Genomic DNA, 16,525 nt, shown 5'->3' with positions numbered 1-16,525 from the left:
GATTAATTTGCATTTCTACGGTATACTTCATTGTGTAATTGGAGGCTGATTTGTTAAAGAAGTGCAGGATCAGAAAGTTGTGACAGTCGTGACCAGGAGGACCTGCAGCTCTGCTCCAATATTCTACAACTTATGAGGTCACTGATTGCGACCCCTTCTTGGTGTCTTGGAGGGTGGCGATAAAGACTTTTATATAAGTCAGAACTTCGAAAAAAAATTTCATTTTTAAAAAAAAATTCCAGAGTTGTAATTTTTTTTGGAAAAAAAAATTCTCTCTGGCTGAAATTATTTATAACTGAACATTACCTCCTTTTAAAATTTTTTTTGTTAGCTCACATTCTTTTTTGAGTTGTTTTTCCTTCTGACAGTCCTGCTTGTAAATCAGTCTGAGCACACCGAGACGACTGTTTGTAGCTTTGGAATTTATGGTTACCAGTTACTTCAGTCATAAACCTGTCATAATGTTTACTTAAATATTTTTATTAACTTATTTTCAGCAAATTGTTCAGGATTTAATGGGAGAAATTTCAAATTTCATCAGTATTGCAATGACTTGCAAGATTTAAAGATTTTCAAAGCGATTGGTTTACATTTAATTTTAAGGAATTTCAGAAAATCAAATTGTATTGAGATATAGTATACATGCAGTAAAGCTTTTATTCTTGATCGTTTACTATTGACTGTAGAGAGGTCATCAGAAAATAAATGGTCTCTTTAAATTGTGGGATTGATAAGTCATTAGTGTGAATAAAGCATTTATAGTACGTGAAAGAGGAATGATCACTTTCTGTGCTTTCTCCACCTTGACTCCTTCAAGTTTGCATCAGGTGAATTCAGTGAGCTAAAATTGCTGTTGCCATTTCATTATGATGATCTCTTAAATGTTTGATTTTGTCAGATGACTAGATAATCGAAGTGAGTGGTTTCTGGAAGTCAGTAAATTAAATTGTCAGTGTGTAGATGCAGTTGCAATGGGCAAAATTTATTTTCCATGAGAAAAAAGAAAAAAAAAATCTATTATTTCAGAATTTGGATTACTGTATTTAAAATGTGGTGTCTTAAACAAAATACTGAACAGAGCATGATAAAGTGGGTGCTCGCATGGAGTTACAATGTAGTATGCCATTCATACAGGAGTCAGTATACCATTTGATTGAAAGATGTAAGCTATTCAGAAGATTGCTATACCTATTGGCAATGTTATAATCAATGTGGGTTATCCTGTTCTCAAATATCAGCTTTTCTGCTATGGTAGGAATATGATTGACCAAGTACATCCACCAAAGTTGATACTGAGACATACATAAGCTATACAGTAGTAAATATAAATCATCACATTTTATTCCTCTGCAAACTCAAGAAAATATTTTGAAAGATTGTGATTTCGCTATTGGAAAATGAAACTTCTATGTTTTTGGACAGGGAATAGGTAAGCCGTGTAACCTTCAGAGCTGAGCCTCGGTTTACAAAAGCTGATAAACAATTCTATGTACTTTTGAAAAAGGCCTATAATATTTGAGGGGTCTTGAAACTATGCGCAAAGCTGCTGCTAATTTGAAGTACCCTGTAATTTACTTCTGCCGTATATAACTTCTGAAAGGTTGTTAAAATTTTAGGAGAATAAATTATGGAGCAGGGTTGAAGAACAAGAAAAACAGGGAATACAAAAATAAGGAAAGATATATAAATAAAGTACATTTGTTTTTACAGTGATATTTTATTCTCCTTTAAATCATTGAACTTAGTTTTTTGAAATCTTACTGAACAATCTATGTCGACATATTCAGGATGAACCCTCTTTTGGACCCCTCAAAACCATTATGTAGATATATAGTACTAATTCCCAAATGATTATTGGTCTTTCATACTCCAAAATTATTTGTTAGGAATAGGTGCGCTGAGGAGCAATTTTGATGTATAAAATCTTTTAACTGGATACAATGTATTTTGTGTGATGGTTACTGGATTATTTCTGGATTTTTTTCAAATTAAAATATGTCAATTCATTTTATTTCCAATAGATCCCAAAAGCGATTGGATTTGCAGTAATTTTTGTAAGTGACTGTTGAAATAAGCATAGCAATTTAACCTGATAAAAGCTTTTGGCTCCTCAGTTTTGGTGTTCTAGGCTACGGGCAATCATTTAAGTTCCCACTCCTGATCACAATTCAGTGACCCCCTTACCGGAAAATGTGTTGCGAGGACAGAATAAGATTTGGTTGTGATTCCCCCCACAGTCAAATAGCCTGTCATTGCTCACTGTCAAGGCCCACACATGAATCATCGCTTGCCACTTGGCCAAGTAAGAGTTGATGTCTTGAGATTTTTTTCCTAGTTTTAGCCCCTCCTTTCTTGACTTAAAAAAACTCTGCAGGCACTCAATACTTTTTGGGTTAATAGAAGTCCCTATATTTTTAAAATAAGCACTCAACTGATTTTGCAAAATAGTACAGAAATGTTGGCAAAGCTTTTACTGGAATCACTGAGGATTTGACAAGTGCCCTTTTTATTATATTATTCAATTCCAGAAAAAAAGTAAAAATCCTATCGGATTTAAATTGTGCGGCTTATAGTATCATATATGATTCTGCTGCGTTTCTGGAACAAGTCCAGTAGGATTTTGAAAAGAAACTTTTGGTAGGCAGCGACTCAGAAGGATAAAATGTTCAGTCCCTGTGTGATTTCATTCTGTGGCAGACCAGAGGGTTATTGCTGAGTCACAATGAAACCTACAAAAACTGTCAATCCCACTGTTGTGAGTTTGCATCGACTTCAAAGCCACAGTAATTATACACACACAGTTAAAATTACTTTGGATGACTGAATGCAAAATTGCAAATGCTACTCTGCCTTTTGTTGGCAGTGCAACATCAAGCTCGTGAGTAAAGTCTACTAATAGAAAGGTACATGGTGGTGGTTTCACATAAAATTGCACTCTTAAACATGATGAACAAAGGCCATAAAATGTGCTGTCAAAAGTAAAGGGTTTGATTTTTATACAGTCATCAATTGATCATTGTACCCAAAAGCAAAATACTGCGGATGCTGGAAATCTGAAATAAAAACAGAAAATGCTGGAAAAGCTCAGCAAGTGAGGCAGCATCTGTGGAGAAAGAAATAGGGTTAATGTTTCTGGTTGAAGACCTTTTGTCAGAACTGGATCATCGTACCCCTACCTTCTACGTGCCAGTTTCGTTGCTCAAATATCTATTTGCTAGAACTAATTTGCTATTAATCCATCTGTCCTGATCTGGCCAGAATGGAGAGAATTTCAATTATTTGCAGTGGAGTACTTGAGATCCTAGTGCTTAACTAAGAGGGCAGAATAAAATTTACTATTGTTCCTCCTCAGATTTTCACCTCCAGCTTTATAAATTTTCCATTGAGAAGTAGATGACCATAAACGCTGGAGGAAATGAGGCCACAGTTATAAGTAGAGCTGCATTTTAACGAATAGGAAACATGACTAGATTCAATAAAACCAGCTTTATTGCATCATGTTCATACTATTTTTTTTAGCCAGTCTGATATTCATGGACACCCATTGGCATGCTTACCACTCTCCAAATCAACCTGTTGAGAAATCTTTGTAAGTAGAGTTTCCACTGCCTGATATGGAGTGCACATTCTTTCATTGTAGGGATACACTCCTGGTAAGTCCTTCCAAGAGCTTCTGTATTCTCTCTCATATATATATAAAAAATGGATGTCAGTCTTCAGCATAGCAGGGGAACCTATACAGGACAAGTTACCATCTGCCAGCCACTGTGATCTTCTAGATATCCCAAATCCAGTGCCGTATATTAGGTTTACTCATTGCCAGAATCCAACTCTTGGTGTAAGATTGCTTTGGCAAAGAGATGTGCCTGATGTGAGGCTGACTCTTGCACCAGGGAGGTGAGTGACAAGTCTGAATAGGCTGAGCTCATCTTTCCTGCAACTGTTTAATGTTTATACTGAAAAGTAAGAAGCAGGAATCAAAGAAACATGATGACATAAGTTTTAAGTGTATATATTTAAAACAGTAAGAGGGTGCATGAGAAATGTTGACCTTTGCATAATGTTTCTGCTGCATTGGCTGTGCTTTTAGAATTTATACAAAATAACAAATGTGTGTTTTTTATATTTGACAGAGCAATGGTGTACTTAACAACCCATGGCTTGTTGGATTTTATTTTAGATGTCTTTGTAGTTTCTACATTATTTGGCTAACTTTGACAAAATCTGTTTAAAGGGAAAAATATCAATCTATTGTGCATTCTGAATAATTAATTGTCTGGAAAAATTGCAGTTTGGCAGCACAAATCTATATTCAAATCATACCAAATTTCTGAAACAATTACTCTCTATGTTAAAGTACACATGAATTATCCTCTACCTGCTCATTACTTTTTTGCTTCTGCTGTTCGTGGAGTACTTTTCTCATTTTTAAATCCTTCATCCACTGTGCACGGAGAAACGTCTGATTGCTATGAAGCGTGTTTTAATTTAATTTAATTTTATGCTTGTTGACTTAGAAGAAATTCATTGGCATTTCGTTGATATAATGTGGAAGTGCCGAATAAGAGCAGTGCAAATGAGGTGTTATGGTGAGGTAGTTCATTGACACACTAGAGTGTGCTGCACAATGGAGTAGCAGGATGCACGTTGGAGCTGCTGATTTCCCCACACAGTGAGTTCTGGACCATAGCCAAGTTCTTGGGGAGTAATCAAGTGGGGGTCAGGCTCTTTCCCAAAGGCAAAGAGAAATCAGAGAATCAAAGTGGACCATTCTTGCACAACTCCAAGTATTCAGCTCATAGCAGTAAGAACAGAGGTCTGGGAGCAGGTCTCCTGTCAGTTGGATAATCGTGTACTGTGGAGGGACCTAGAAGGGGGAAGAAAGATAACTGGTTAGTTTATCTCATATATAAGAGGTTTCTTTATGCTTATGTTTTGTAAACTGGTGTATAATTATGTATTTGTCTTTTCTTTTTTTATAAAAAAATACAGGTTTGGTGAATATTGATGTAATTTTATGCCAATATGATTTATGGAACATGATTGAAAATAAAGGTGCAACTTGAGATGTGACAGTTTTATAGACAATTATAGGTGAATGGTGATGGGGCATAAAACAGAATAAAGGCTTTTGTGCAGTTTGTCAGTGACTCAGTGAATGCTTCATATTAACGCTTAAGATGGAGGACTTTTTAAACTTTGCGGAAAAAAAATCTGTCCCTCTAGGATTAGGGCTGACTAGAATCAGCTGTGCACGTCTACTTTTCCAGTTAATTCTAATTGAAATGTGGTGTCTTGAATGCAGTGGGGATTATATGATAATTAATTGTGGCAAACTGAATAAAGGACAAAGAGTATGAATTTTGCACACCAGTCAGTGCTTTCTCAACGATTTAAAAAGTAACATTATAACACAAGGAGGATGGGATGTGCTGTTGCAAAGCATAAAATAAGGTTCATATTCCACAAGTGAAACTTGACGGATAACTTAAGTTTCTTATGGTCACTCCGTATGAATGGAAAATAAAACTCCAGTGAAATGGACCTTAAACACACAGTATCATCGTGTCACCTTGAAGGAACATTTTTTCCCCCTCTATTTTCCTCCTCTATTGGTTTATCTACACTAGCCTAAGCTATATCGTGGCTGCTTTTTAAGCAAAGGTTTTATGAATCCTGGGGGTTTAATTTCCTCGGCATTTGCATAAATTTGCTTTAAAAATAAACTAGTTTCTGATAACATTAAACAACCACTCAAAGGAGATTTACACAAACTCCATCTTTTGTAGCTGCTCTGTGGTAAGCTACTGCGAGTTTGGTTTGGTGACCAAATAATTTTAAGTAACTTTGTGGAGAAGAAAGAAGCTTGTCCCCCCCCACCCGTGTCTTTCATATCTTTCAATAAAGCAGAGCATTTGAGGTTCCAGTGATTAATGGGCCTGGACAATAGTCAGTCAAAGAAAGTCACATTTACGTAGTAGCTTGGTTGATCAAAATAATTATCTAATGATTCAAACAATTCACGCAAGCATCAAGCAAATCAAGCAACGCATACAACCTTAAAAAACAAGGATTTCAGCATTAAGGCAGTGAGAGTGATCAGCTCTCTCGTAGCTCTTGAGGTTCTTCTTCTTCTTCTTGGACGTCCTTCCTGAAGCTTCTTCTAGATGCATTTAAAGGAAGCTAGATAAACACACGAGGGAGAAAGGAATAGAAGGATACGGTGATAGGGTTAGATGAGGTCGGGAGGGAGGAGGCTTGTGTGGAGCATAAACACCGGCATAGACCTGTTGGGCCGAATGGCCTGTTTCGGTGCTGTTCATTTTATGTAAAAGCTCCTCTGACTGCAGTAAAGAACCTTCCACAATGTCCCATTTTTATATGGTTTTGGTAGTTGGGGTGTGAGTAAAAGTTAAGGGAAGCTCTATTTTGGCCATTCACCCACTGTTACATCAACAATGGACGATTGGCTGCTGGTTCTCATGTGTCACTCAGTTTCCTGAGATTGTGTGAAACCAGGTGCAGCCTCTTGACCATGTGAAACCACCGTGTAAAACCATTGTGTAAAACCTTCTGCAGCCTTTCTAACTTCTAGGATTTCTAACTGTCTCAGCCCTATTTTCCAAGTTGTTACCTGTTGAGGTTCTTATCAGTTGTTTTGAGAACCAAAAGGCCTGTTCAGAGCTTCTCGAAATTTCTGCACATTGCCGCTGTTGCAATTTAAACTTACAGGGGGTTATTGGTGGAAGAGGTGGATGAGACGGAGGGGCATCCTGTATCCGCAGGTGGGCAGGAGGCCCTCCAGTTATATGCTGAAGAGGCAGTGGGAGGCTGTAGCAGACGAGGTAAATGCCAAGAGCATCGCACCATGCAGTGCAAGAAGAAGTTCAATGATTTGACACGAGTGGTCAAGGTGAGTGAATTCAACTGTCACTTGGCATATCCTAGCAACTGCACCACTAGCCTCATCCACTGCTCCATGCACCACACCCCCGTCACCCACCGACCAACAAACTCTTTCAATCAGTCGCAACCCTGTGAATCAGATGCTGCATCTCACCCTCATAGATTACCAATCTTGCAAGCCGCACGCCCACAACTGACAGGTCACACACACTGGCAGCTATTCAACTATGACAGCCACATCACCCAAACATCTTGCAGGACACTTACCAACACACTTCCTTCTTTCTTGCAGGAGAAAGTGGCACATAACACTAGGCAGCAGGAAAGAACTAGAGGAGGACAGGCACGCCGACACATCCTCACCCCCATGGAGGAGACAGTGCTGTCCATCATTGGACGGGCCGTCGCTGAGGCCGTGGCCACTGGAGGTGTCGATGATGAGGGTCTCTGCATAACTAATCCTCCTCCTCTCTTCCCACTCCTCCCTCAGCTCACAATCTTTTCTGTCTCATGTGCTGCTTACTTTCTCCTCTCCCCTCACCACAACTCAACCCGTGACCCTTTGTCATTTCAGATACCCAATAACTGGAACCGGCACAGTCAGAGGAGGCAGAGGAAGGTGACAGTGATGATGCAAACACACAGTCAGTCGATCTTGCACTCGCAGTCACCAGCTCAGAGAGTGAAACTGCGCTTACTTTAGAGGCCAGGATAGAGGAGGTATCTGCACATGGTGAGACATCGGGCACAAGTGCACAGGAGCCGGGGTGGGTGGAACGGATATCGCAGGTGCCAGCTTGCTGGAGGAATCAGATGATGACTTAGATAGGCCAGGCTACAGAAGAAGGCTGATGGGCGTGCACAGCCAAATGTATGGTGCATTGGAAAGCCTGCCAGAGAGCCTGCGCACAATAAGAAGGGGCACGGAGGAATCCAGCTCCAACTTGGCACAGGGCTTTGCGCAGAGCTTGGAGCCCATCCTTTCCCACACGGAATGGGTGGTCACCTCCATCAGCACACCTGTGGAACCCAGCATGATACAACATCTGATGACCAATGTCGCAGCTTCCATTGCAGCACAAACATCTGCCATCCAAGATCTGCTGCTGCTTTGGAAGCTCAGACTGCTGCTATCATGACTCTGGGTTCCACTGTGGAACGGGGCTTCCAGGGCATCACAGCAGTCCAGCAATCTGTTCTCCAGCAGATCACCAGGTTTGCTGATGTGCCGCCCTGGGAGAGTGGTATTGGTGCCATGGAAGATGAACCTGCTGTCCTCTCTCAGGATGATGGAATTCCTGCTCCCACCCTTGCCACTCCGTCAGTGCACTGGCCGTTGCCTGTCGACCAGCCGGGCCAGACTGCTGCAGTCCAGGCCGAGATGGTGCAGTCTGAAGCTGGGCCCTCCCAGCCCAGAGCTGCTTGAAGTTGTCCTCCAAGGCCATCTGCACGCTCCTCAATTGAAGGTCAGCAGCCTTCCACCACCCATGCTCCAGCCACTGGGGATGTACCTCATAGGAGCAATAGGAAAGGTAAAGGCACACGGACTATAGGCACTAAGGGAATGCACAAGGATGAATAGTATCAGTTTGTTTGAATCATTTGATATATACATCTATAAATGTGGTTATGAATTTGTATTTGGTGTTGGTTTTCATTTCTGCGATGAGCTGAGGGAGGAAGCAATGTGTAATCATAAGGAGGACGATTTGATGGTCATGTGAGAGAGGAAATGTAAGGAGTGTGGGACTGTTGGTGAATGGGGAGGTGTTGTTGGAACATAGGAACAGGAATAGGCCATTTAGCCCCTCGAGCCTGTTCCGCCATTCAATGAGATCATGGCTAATCTGTGACCTAACTCCATATACCTGCCTTAGCCCCATATCCCTTAATACCTTTGGTTAACAAAAATCTATCAATCTCAGATTTAAAAATTAATAATTGAGTTAGCATCAACTGCCGTTTGTGGAAGAGTGTTCCAAATTTCTACCTCCCTTTGCATGTAGAAGTGTTTCCTAATTTCACTCCTGAAAGTCCTGACTCTAATTTTTAGGCTATATCCACTGGTCCTAGATTCCCCAACCAGCGGAAAGAGTTTCTCTTTATCTACCCTATCAGTTCAGTTCCCCTTAATATCTTGAGGTTACCGGTATCGCTCATTAATCATCTGATCACACAGACAGGGCCTGTCTACCTTGTTGCCTCCCTGCCTCTTCCTTCACCTCCTCCCTCTTCTGGCAGCTTGCCCAGCTCTGCATGGCCTCTCTGCATGCTCCCAGTCATCTTCAATTCCTAGAGGAAGCCCTAGCAGGCCACCCATGTCTGGAAGCAACTTTGTTCAGCGCACTATTTTAAATGCCACTAACAACACTGCAAGACCAGCCAGACCATTCTCTATAGAATATTGCAAATTTCTCCAAGTATAGAAAACTTCCACAAACACGCACAATTGTACCAGCAGCCAAAATAATTAATCCAGCAACTAACCTATAATTCCTGCATGATCCCTTTTAAATAGCGCTGGGGGGTGGGGGTCCTTCATGCCGTTTAAGTCCTGTTCAGCTGTGTGAGGTTAAGACAGTGCGTTTACTAGAGCGGGGAGTTCCAAAATGCCGCCGGCTGCTTTAAATCAGTGTTGAACACTGATTTACGTCCTAATCTCCCTACTTTACATGCTGCTGGTCCATGCGCGCAACCACCTTTACCACGATGGCATCCTGCGCATTTCACATCAGAGGTGTGCGCGTGCATCTAGGACGCCATTTTTGGAGCTTAGGAGTCGGCTTTGGGCCTCCAGAACGGGCGCTACACGGCCCAATTTTGGCCCCCCCCCCCCCATGTCCAAATGTAATATCCAAAGGGGCAAAGTTAACTCTTTCCTTCACATTATTTAGATCAAAAATACATATGTCTTGTAACTCTGTAACTCAGCAAGAACATTTTAAGTGTATACATTTTATTTAGATTCCTTGTAACTTTTGCAAGGACTGGGCTTTGTACTGAGTTACCCTTGTTCTGCATTTCCAAAAGTTGAAATTGCCGATGCTTCTTAATTTATCAAATAATACCGACTGTGTAATATGAATAAGTGGTGTTATCACAATTATAATGCAACCTGGAAAATGTACAGGTGATTTAACAAATAAATGCATTTATTGTGCAAGTAATTTTCCTTTTGTGCTAAGCGACCAAAAGTGCCAAATTTAGTTTCCTGTCAAAATGTCTGGTTCTCTCTGGTATAATGTACGTACATGGTTTGTAACTTGTTAATTTGTCATTTTCCATGTAAGAGAAAATTTCGAAGTCATTTTTCTGTTGGCGAAGATTGAGTTATTTGTGGACATGCTAAAAGGCCCCAAAATTTTGATATTTTGCAGGGTGAGTTTTGAGACACATTCTCATCAGAAATTTGAACAGTCCTAAATTCAACAAATTCGCCTGTATTACACAGTCACTTTGTCCCACTATTTGCTTAGTACTTAGTCCATACATTATTTGCATTGCACTATTTACTCTTTGTCTGTTTTACATTTTACCTCTTTTCCTAGAGGCATTTACTCCCCACTGACAAAATGCTCGTGGGGGAAGAACAAACTCATTTGCATTTTGGGTATCATTGCTGTCTCATGGGTAAGCTATCTATGTTTTGCCCATTGTTGTGGTCATATTCCCTTCACCTTGGCCACTGACGGAGCTGTAAGTTTTTTCCTTGCTTTTCACCCTGTGGCAATACTGATCTATGATATAAAGAGGTGTGGGCTGGTACTTGAGATGGGGACCCCCTATCGGTACATGGCTGGTGGGGTGGGTAGGCCTGTAGCACCAGGCCACAACCGGGGAGTGGAGTGGAATGGAGGGAGGGAGAGGGATTGCTGGTCGGACATTTGGAGGGGGTGGTGGTGAGTTGGAGATCGCGGGTCGGAAATCGGGATTGGGAGGGGGGCACAGTCCCATCATGGTGATGGAAGGTAGTAAGCTTGGTGGGCCGAAGGGAAGCACTCCTGCTCCTCCTGGCTCACAAGCAGTGCTGGAAAGGCACTTACCGGTTCCATCCAGCTGTTCTCGCCTCCTTTCCGCTGCCAGGTTTGCCAAGGACTGGAAAACCCAACGTCAAATCTGAAAGAGCTAAAATGTGAGGCACGCAGCCTCATTAAAATATTTAAATGACGGGCCCGCCTCTGGAGAACAAGTTTGTTGCCTGTCCCCTAACCTGCTTCCTTTAAAACCAGAAGTGGGCGTGTTGGGCTTGGGTTTTCCATTTTATTATTTTTAACCCCCCATCTGCCTCCCCCCCCACCCACCTGTCCTGGGGAGGGGGGGGTTAAAATTACCCCCAATGCATGTGTTAAGTGTATAGTAATTTAATGCATCATCAGTAATGAATCATTCACTCAGTTTTGCCAGTGCTTCTAAAATTCCTCCACAGAGTAAATTAGATTAATGCACGGGCTGACAATATTATTAGTTTTAATGGGTGTAAAAGTTTGTGAAGTACCAATTAAGCAAATGTGAAAATTTGCTTTTCCTTGCCTTTATGTCCACATAATGCCAGCTACTATAATGGTGATATTAAAGCAGTGGAGAGGGTCAGCAGATGTCCATCATGGAGAAGAGCAGCAGAAATTTTAAGGAGAGATCCATATATTATGGTCCAGACAACAGTGTGTGTGTATCAGCAAGTCTCGTGTTGCTGGACAGGTTTTAGTAGGAGAAACTGCAGGAGAAGATCAGGGAGGTCTGAGGCCATCGTACAACCAGGATTCACTACTGTCCCAGGCATTATGTCTGCCACAGACAACAGAGGAGTACTGTTTGACAAGGCTACGCCTCAGTAAGAAAGTCATAGATGAATGATACCATCTTCTGGAACCAGAGCTGCAACAAAGCAACAACGCCATCACTGTGCTGTCAGCAACGATACGTGACAATAGCACTCAACTTCTTTTACCAGTTATTTTTCAGGCAAAGTCTGGAGACTTAGCAAGATCAGGGTACAACTGACATGACAGATGCTCTGTTTCAATAGATTGGTGACTATTTTGGTTCAACACCAAGGAGAGAGAGAAATTTTTTTTTTGAAAGATGTGGCATTCCCAACATACAGAATGCCATCAATATATGTGGTTATATCACTCATCAGCAGGATAGCACTATCTGAATGTCCAAACAGTGTACACCCACTGCCAAAGAATTCTGCATGTCAATTTCCACAAGGCATATAGGCTTAAGGCAATCGTAGACCTCCCACCCCCCCACCTTATTATTGTAGAGTGACAAACTGGCTGAATGGTTGGCTCTTTGGAAATGCTCGTGACCCAGTTCAAACATGACTCAAGACACTGCTATGTAACTTCTATGCCCCTTAGTAAAGAACATACATAGAAGGATATACAAGTGGCAGGAATCTCACCAAGCAGACACTGGAACAGTGGTTCCAATGTTTGGACCACATTTGGGCTACGTTACAATGTGCCCCAGGGAGAGCTATCGAAATGATACCAGTGTACTGTATACCTCACACCATGATTATATTTTTTTTAAAAAAGAAATATGCCTGTTTGTTGATGAACAGCAGCAACATGCCATGGCACAGGAAGAGATTGACGAGGAGCCAGCAAAATCAGAGCAGTCACTGAAAGAAACAGCATAGGATAGCAATGCTATGTTTTGAGAAGTTCTTCCCTTGAGGTCTAACTTTATATTTAATTTGTCTTTATTTTCTTTTTTTAAATGAACCTTTTCTTATTACAGCTGTTTCAGTAAAATATTAATTTTGAAAGTAACCACTGTAAAGCTTAAGGCAATGTTTTGTGATATCAGTGATGAGAAGCTATTGTTGTGAGGAGAGACTTTGATATTGGGACTATTTCCACTGGAGCAGAGGAGGTGAAGAGGAGATTTGAGGTTTTTAAAATTATGAAGGGTTTTAATAGGGTAAATAGGAAAACCCTATTTCCACTGGTTGGGGAGTCAGTGACTGAAGGTCATCAATTTAAATTGTCACCTGAGAGAGCGAGAAGCGAACTTACAGAATTGTTTATGTAGAGAGATTGACCGTAGGGAATGGTTGAGGCAGAGCCAATTGCATTTTTTAAATGGAGAGTGGATAAACATTTGAAGCAGAGGAAGCTACAGGACTGTGGGAAAGGGCAGTGGGATTAGTTTAGTGAGCTGGCACAGATACAGTGGCTCCTTCTGTGCTGTGGAACTCTATGGTTCAATATACTACTGTGCTGTGTGGTCTTTCTCTGAGGACTTGTAGGTGATTCTGTGGATGCTTGCCTTGATGTGTTGCAGACCCAGATAGTCCTGCCTGTGTGTTTGTCCCAGTCCGTCTTAGCGGGGCCTGCATGATTTAGGTTCTGGCAAGGAATTGGCATCAAATGAAGAGCTAGCTGTTTCTGTGCTTCTATATGAGTGCTGCTGCTGAAAGCTGAATCTTCACGGTGAGAACTGATCTCTACCTTCAGAGACCTTTTCATTGCTGTGAGGTCTCTGAATTCCTCCCCAATGTTCTTACCAACCACATTAAAACCAACCCTTATTCCACCTAGTGCTGTGGACCACAAGCCCTCAGCAGCATCAACGACTGCATTCATGAGATATGTTGCAACTATACTTGCCATCTACCTGAAGACTTCCCTACGGATGCTACTTACGCTACATGCTACTCAGAGTTTGCAGCATGATCGACAAGGAGGCAAGTGAGTGGTGTGCTTGTTCCGGCTTACAAAGTACATTCAGTTTCATAGCTGGGAGCGAAGAAGGAGGAGATGATTTGAGGGTCAGAGCTGATAAAGCAGTAGAAAAGACAAGTCTCAAGTAGGCTTTGTAAGAAGTGACTCACCGGGGGACCATGGCCATGCCATGTTTTAAATAACATGGTGCACCAATGAGAAAGTGATTTATCGTATGCTTCATCTTTTAAATTGTAAAACTCCTGAGTTCAGTGTCTCTGCTCTGGTGTCCGATTGAACTTGTGGTAATGCTGAGTGCTGTGGTGAGGCTATTTGCTGAGAATGACCAGCTTGCTGCTTACAGGGTTTGGCATATTTGTAATTAGAAAAGAAAACACAAAATGATTGATTGGCAAACAACACATGGTGCATTTTGCAGGGCACTACTGTCACTGCCTAATACTTGTTGAAACACATTTGCACAGATGAGGTTTATGACCAAAATTATACAAATAAGCATGATACTACCTTCCAAAAAGAAAGATTTGCATTTATATAGCACCTTTTCCAACTTGTGTGTCACATTTGATGGTCTCCAGTACTGGTTCATCAAAATGGGTGAGAGTTGACTTGCTATGTCCTAAAGCACATTTGGGCTCAGTGACTTCTGTTTAATAAAAACAGACTCTTTCTGCAAAGAGAATGATTTCCATTGAATGATTGGATATATTGTACTGTGTTGCACATTTCTTGCAGCAGCACATTTTTATAACCTAATGCTTAGCTTTCTTGAATGTAAAGTACCTTGGCAATGGAATATTTAAATTGATTTGAGTGCATTGTAATTGTAATATGTGATTAAGAATGGTCTTTCTTACCTGGATTTTTCTACTTTACACTTTTATGATCTGTGCTACTAGTTCTCAACAATCTTCAATATTTACCTTTGTGCTGCAGTTCAAGTAGGTTACAATATTGTGTTGGATACCTTTCTATCTGTCAGCCTACATTTACTCATGATTACTCACCTCAGCATTTTTCCTAAGGATAGGCACCTGTTCCCTACTTTAAACTTTAGTTATTGATGGATTGGCCCCTCTGCATCACAGAAGTACTTTTCTGTGCCCTCTCACTGTTTACTATAAGTTGCATGTTATCATTGTTAATCTGCTCTCTTCCTCCATTTTGCCCAGACACTTGCTGGATTGGCCCAGATTGTATGACTTATACTGGTTAAGTGGCTGTTTAGCTGGCTGAGCAACATTCTTGCAGGTATTTTGGATGGAGCATTCAAATGCACAGTAATTTTAGTGCACCCTTCTGCACTGAACGTCAATAAAATGCACAAAATAAAGTGTGCACCTAAAAATGTACCACAAAAAAGCAAATAATTTAACTCCCATTTAATGCATTGTCTGTGTTTAGGAGTTTCACCTCCTTAATGATTTAATTGACATAATTGTGCTAATTATAAATAGATATATTTAGTTAAATATTACACAGCTATTTTAATGGTAAAACTGCATTTCCATCAACATTGCAATATAGAGTGCTTCCAAGTTAACAATGCATTCTGCTGGCAGCAACAAACTTAATTCGTGTCACAGGTGTCCAGAGTGCTGTGGTGCATAGATGAGACGTTTGCTCCACAGTAATTTACAACAGTGTGAAAAACTGATGGGAAGTGCATGTTAACCAGCTCTCCTAAAATTATGGCTCAGCAATGCTCCATTACCACCCCTGTTAGGCTTAACGCCAACAGTAATTTCCAGGCTGTGAATAAAAATCAGGAGTCACTGATACAACCTCTGTTGTACACCATGTGTATGTGGAGCTTGACCTAGCTGTGTGAAGTTGCAAAGGAAGGGTGGTGAAAATTGAACTGATGTGAACAAGTGCATAATTCATCAGCTCAACTAGTATTCAGGCAGTCTAGGGTGAAATGTGAATGACAGGGAGAGTCATTTTACAATTGAAGACTTTGCCAAGTTTGAGACTGAGACTAAACAGAAAGAAGAGGACATGAAGACAAATTGCAAATGACTAAATACTATTCTTCCCCATCACCCTCAAGAAGTCTTGTCTGATTATGCCTCTAACTACTTAGAATATCCTGGCTTAAAACTGTTCTGATTTTATAATGTCTGGACATTGATTTTTGCAGAGGCATTGTGAGCTGGTAAATTGTCATGCAAGAGTAAGTGGAGGACCACAGAGTGACATAATCACTAAGCAATGGTGTCATAATAGCACTGTATTTTTATCTTATTTAAAAAAATATCATCATAGAATTGCAGTGTAAAAATTTGCATTGCAAGAACTCTTGTATTGTGAACTTTTTCTGGCTTGGAGTTTTTAAAGCAGGGTAGTTAATTGCTTCTTTTTGAGATACTGCCCTTTTAATTTCAAATTTGGGAGGCTTGCTTTGATTTGACAACTGACTGGAGACATTCTGCTGCTTTCACTCTTGTCTGAAAATGTGTCACATCATTTCACTCACTTTAAGTGAGGCTTCTTGCGATGCCAACGCCTGCTCCCTTTTAAGCAGGAAGAAACAATGAATTATAATTTTGTGTTTAGATTTCAAAATCTTGACTTTACTGGTTGGGTTGCGGCAATTGAAGAAAACCATAGATGATCAACAGGGTGTGGAGTGTGGCTGTTCTGAAGAGTACCGTAGTAGTTGGGTTAGGCTTGATGTTGAATACAGATTCCATGATTTTCCATTGATCCTTGGAGCTGATGTCACTCTTGTATTTGTGGTGAGCTGATGCGAGAATTTTTGTGTATTGGGACTTTGCACTGAAATAGGTTTCTTTGTCCTCTTGATTGCTTGAGTTTTCCCATTTGCCAAAATATTGTTGCCAATGCTTCTGCACACCTTTCATAAAACTCGGTCTTAATGTGTGGCTGTTTCGATGTTAAGAATGGTACATGCAAAC

Source organism: Heptranchias perlo, chromosome 23 (genome assembly GCF_035084215.1).
Source record: "Heptranchias perlo isolate sHepPer1 chromosome 23, sHepPer1.hap1, whole genome shotgun sequence".
Lineage (NCBI taxonomy): Eukaryota > Metazoa > Chordata > Chondrichthyes > Hexanchiformes > Hexanchidae > Heptranchias > Heptranchias perlo.
The sequence above is the reverse complement of the archived record's forward strand: the minus strand, read 5'-3'. Positions refer to the sequence as shown.